The sequence below is a fragment of the Mixophyes fleayi genome, chromosome 5 (assembly GCF_038048845.1).
Source record: "Mixophyes fleayi isolate aMixFle1 chromosome 5, aMixFle1.hap1, whole genome shotgun sequence".
In the NCBI taxonomy this organism is placed as follows: domain Eukaryota; kingdom Metazoa; phylum Chordata; class Amphibia; order Anura; family Limnodynastidae; genus Mixophyes; species Mixophyes fleayi.
The window spans coordinates 136553245-136558356 of record NC_134406.1 but is presented as its reverse complement, the minus strand read 5'-3'; the positions used below and the strand labels follow the sequence as shown (position 1 = coordinate 136558356).

Below are 5112 nucleotides of genomic sequence, written 5' to 3'. Positions count from 1 at the left end.
CATGTTACTTGTTACTGGGCTTAACAGTTACTGCTGGAATGGACATTGTTATAGCAGGACATTACTATATAACTGTTTGCATATTATTGGTGGTTATTAGTGGGGACCATTGTTACAGCTGGCCTATTACTCAGAATTTTAAAATCCACACTGATTGCACTTTGCACGGTGGCTTAGTTAATGGCACTTCTGCCTCACAGCACTGGGGTTATGAGTTTGATTCCTGACCACAGCCTTATCTGTCTGAAGTTTGTATGTTCTCCCTGTGTTTACGCCGGTTTCCTCCCACACTCCAAAAACATGCTGGTCGGTAAATTGACTGCTATCAAAATTGACCCTAGTCTCTGTCTGTATGTGTATGATAGGGAATTTAGACTGTAAGCTAAAATGGGGCAGGGACTGATGTGAATGAGTTCTCTGTACAGCGCTGCGGAGTTAGTGGCGCTAGATCAATAAATTATAATGCTATTGTTTTATTAGTTGAATACACATTGTTGCACTGCTGTAAGTGGAGAAAGTGATTCCACCCCCTAGTTTACAGTAGCAATTTAATAGCGAAATCCTGAAACCATTTAATATCGTATAAAAGTGGTATAAAAATCTGTTTTTTGTTTATTCCTGATCACCCAGATGTAGTTAAAATATGAAAATCTGAAAGGTTTAACTACATTTGACGTTCTATATTTTAAAACATAATGGAGATCATTGACAAAGCGTACTGAGGGCGCACCGCAAAACATCCTACTTTTTGCACCGGTGTGCCCCAGACGTCTGCGTGGCGCACACTAATGTTCCCACCGCCACTGTAGGAAGAAAGAGCAGAGGCTGCAAGTAAGTAAATTTATTTGCTTGCTAATATATGTATTTGAACCTATGTCATTCTTTTTCTGGCCAGAAATTTTCCTGTATAAGACAGATAGAGGCTACAGCAATCAACATCTTTGTAAGTAAATTTTGGTATCATCTTCTATTGTTTATCTTCCAAACACATATTACTTTCGTTTATATGTAGCATTTTATGTACAATACTCAGCATCGGAAAAGGTGACTATGAAACTGAGTCATTAGCTTCTGTGGATAATAATTTCCTCCTTAATTTCATTCAGTGAGACAAATACGTCATCAAGTGGTTTTCAGTGACTTTGCAAAGGCATGCTTAGGTAAGGAGTTTTCTCTGTGGGGTACAATTCCACTTTTAGTATTCCCTGTAGGGCAAGCTCCAAATGTTTTGTGTGACCTAGATGTGAGAACGAAGAAGATAATTAAACTGGTACAGAAACAGCCATTATATATATATCTCTTAAAATGGTGCAGTATTTTTATGTTAATTGATTCACAATCTACATTACTCATTTTTATTGCTATATTTGGCTGATTTACATGGAGATGTGCTATTCACCATATGTGGAGTACAGGGGTACTAGCGTACGGTGCCCGGGCTCAATATGTGGGCCGTGGCGCGGACTCACTAGGGCACCTGCTTGTCCAGCGCTGCTGTGTCACCCTCGGCGTCGCCATTGCTGCTGTGAGCCTTGCAGTGGAAGGCAGAAGCTCCCAAAGGATTGGAGACTTGAACAATGGAAATTTCCTTGGTACACTGGAGCTGGTATCACATTACGATCCTCTTCTAAGAGAGCACTTAGAAAATGTGAAGCACAGTCAGCAAGAAGGGACAAAAATGCAAGAACCTTATTTAACGTGGGCCACCCAAAACGAATTTATAAATCTATGTGGAAAACGTGTACTGGACACCATACTATCAGAAAGGGAAAAGGCAATCTATTTTTCTGTGATATGTGATGCCACTCCAGATGTTTCACATACAGAACAGAATGTGATTGTTCTACGGTATTTCCTTAGAGATTCAGTGACAGAATGTTGGATCATTCAAGAGAGGTTTATTGAATATTTTGACTTTTTCAACAAAGCTGGAGAAGAGGTTGCTGAAAAGTTGTTGTCAAGATTAAATGAACATGGCCTTGATGTTAAGGACTGCAGAGGTCAAGGCTATGACAATGAAGCCAATATGTCTGGTAAAATTAAAGGAGTAAGAGCTTGTATAAAGGAGAAGTATCTAACAGCTACATTTTGTCCTTGTGCTGCCCATTCCTTGAATCTTGTGGGAGTGCATGCAGCATCGTGATGTTCTGATGTCATGACATTTTTTGGTTGTGTAAATTGTTTATATGTCCTTTTCAGTTCAAGTCCGGAGAGATGGCATATTTTGAAAGAAGAAATAGGAGGTTCCTTGGCTTAAGTGATACTAGGTGGAGTGCAAGAGTGAAAGCTGTTCGCCCAATAACTCAGAAATTACCAGGTATCATTGAGGCATTGAAGAAAATAATTTTCTCCAGAAAACTTTCAAGTGAGGCCCATTCAGAGGCAGAAGGACTAAGATTAATTCTTGAGTTTCAAATCCATACTTTTAACATTTTGGATAAAGATCTTACAAAGTTTTGAAGAGAGGAATAAGATTCTTCAATCAAGATCTATTTCCATGGAAATTGGAGCAGCAAACATTAAGGATCTTTCTGTAGAAATGCAAGCCCTTCGGGAAAAGTTGTCTGTTATACTTTCTGAGGCAAATCTCATTGCTGATAGTATGGAAATTACTAAAGACCTGAACCCACGTTACCGAAAGATTCAGAAGAGGCACAGCAGAGAAGACCTGTGTCAGGAAGTAGATGCTGGAACATCATTCAAGATAAATGTGTTTCTTGTGGCACTTGATTCCATCATTAGGGAGTTGAACCAGCGTTTCAAATCGATGCAAAATATTTGCAATTTGTTTGCTCCAATTTTAAAAATTGAAGACTCTGCCAGAAGAAAAATTGGTGACATCCACTGAAGCTCTGGTCTCCAAATATCCAGAAGATCTTACACCATCTTTATTCAGTGAACTTCAACACCTTCGAAAAGTCTATGATGCTACATTTCAGAGCCCTTTGGGTCCACTTGACTTGCTGAATAACATATACAGCCTACAACTTCAGGGGATATTTGGAGAAGTTTGCTTTGCTATCAGAATTTTCACCACCCTTCCACTTTCTGTGGCTGAAGGAGAGCGAGCATTTAGCAAACTGGCCTTAATTAAAAACTATCTGCATTCGACAATGAGTGAACAACGTTTGAACAGCCTTGCAACTTCTCTCCATTGAACGCGAACTTGCACAGAAATTGAATTTTAAAGACCTAATACAAGATTTTGCATCCAGCAAAGTGAGAAGGTGGTGAACTAATGTGTAGGAGAGAAAAGAAAAAGAATGATCATAAAGGGCACTAATGGATGATTATGTATATTATTCTTTATTTCTGTTAAATATATCTTTATTCAATAAATTCTTTATAAAATCTTTCTAGTAGCGAATATAATCTGTAGAAGAACCTTAAACTTTTTAATGGAAGTTGGGGGAGGTACTTAATCGTCGAAGGGGGGGGGAATAAACGGGGACAGGTTTTTTTTTGGGTGGTGGGGTGGGGATGGGTTCATCGGGAGGGGGGGGGGGGGGGCCCTGCCTGCGTCATTCGTACTGGGCCCCATGATTTCTGATGGCGGCCCTGATTGGAAGTGAGATTTTTCCACAGGTGCCTATAGTACAGGAGCAGTTACATAGGTAGCAAGTGACCCACAAGAGACCTGTGTGTAGATGGACAATGGAGTGAAGGATGTGTAGATTGTTAATCATTGATCAACGCAGCAGATAGTTACAATTGAATGAGTATCTCAAAAACATTACAATTATTATGTCTAACAAGCATCTGAAACATAAATACAACTAATATAACAACTCCTTTGTAAACAGAAATTTTCCAAACACATGCATGTTGGTTTCCTCACATTGCTAAGAAGTGTTGCAAGGCAGCTCATGCAGAAACCCATAATGCCCATCTTCTTTCTGTTTCAAATATCACTTAAAAAGCAAACAACCTTGGGCCAATTTAAAGTTCCAAAGTATTTGCCTGTGTTTTGTACACACCTGTACTTTCAAGCATTAAAAACTACAATATGTTATCTTAAGTGGAACACAAGTCAACAAATGACATAAAAGGACCATAACTATATACTTACAAGCTGGAAAAGGCTAAACGTGTTCTTCCTTCTGGATGAAATAGACATTTGCAATCCACCTTGATTAAAGATTAATTTCAGCTTTGCCAGACATGTCCCAGCTAAGGCCTGTTAGTACATAAAGTAAAGCCTTTAGTTAGGCCAAAATCACTCAAAACACAGCCTTTCTAGCAGCATTTCTATTTAGCAGAAATCAAAGGTACACTTTTGAATCCCTCCCAAGTATCTGGTCCAAACATTTATATTTGTTTTTAAAAATGAAAAAGGGTTTTACATTAATCACAATACAATAGTTTGTGTGAACTGACAGATATTACCCCAAGTGAGACAAACCATATTAGATTTTTTTTTTTTACCTTGCAAAGCAATGTTGATTGCGAGTTGTCCTGACTCCCAAAATTCCAGAGGCCTGGGGATCTGTTGAATAAACATGCACCATGGCAATTTAACAAAACCAAATAGATTTAAAAATAGGTATAAGATTGAAAATCTTCACAACACCACACCCAAAAAAGAGGGGTTAACATTAAATAGACAAATAACACTCTTTAAAATGCACATCACAACTGAAAAAATATATGCATGTATTGTGTAACAAGAAAACATCTCACAAACATTTAAAGTACCTATAACACATTAACTTGAACTATAACTCAATACAAATAAAAGGCCACTAATGAAATCATCAGCAGCTAAACACACGAACTTTAGCAATCTAATCAACTTCAAGTCTGCATGAGGATGTATTTTATAGTGGTTTGTAATGAGCTAAGTATATGCAGGTGTATAGGCCAGGTATCAGCTGACGAGATCTGATGCTGGGTCTATGCAACGGTGGTTATGAGTAGAGATGGTCACTGACCCCCGTGTTTTGGTTTTGGATTCGGTTTTGGATCTGGATTACCGTCGTGTTTTGGTTTTGGTTTTGGTTTTGCAAAACCGCCATTGCGTGTTTTGGTTTTGGTTTTGTTTGGTTTTGTTTTGCTATTTTTTGGGAAAATCCATGTTTTTGGGCCTAAATTAACCCAATTTAGTGCTCCAAC

The 5112-nt window shown here is 38.5% G+C and overlaps 1 long non-coding RNA gene across 1 annotated transcript; it reads right to left on the bottom strand.

Annotated features, from left to right (window-relative positions):
* Window positions 1-935: 935 nt before the first annotated feature.
* Window positions 936-4192, bottom strand: LOC142157742 (uncharacterized). Its single transcript, XR_012692599.1, has 3 exons — window positions 4070-4192; window positions 1470-1638; window positions 936-1237 (listed from the first exon to the last, which is right to left on the bottom strand). It is a non-coding gene; the product is annotated as an uncharacterized LOC142157742 (long non-coding RNA).
* Window positions 4193-5112: the final 920 nt, after the last annotated feature.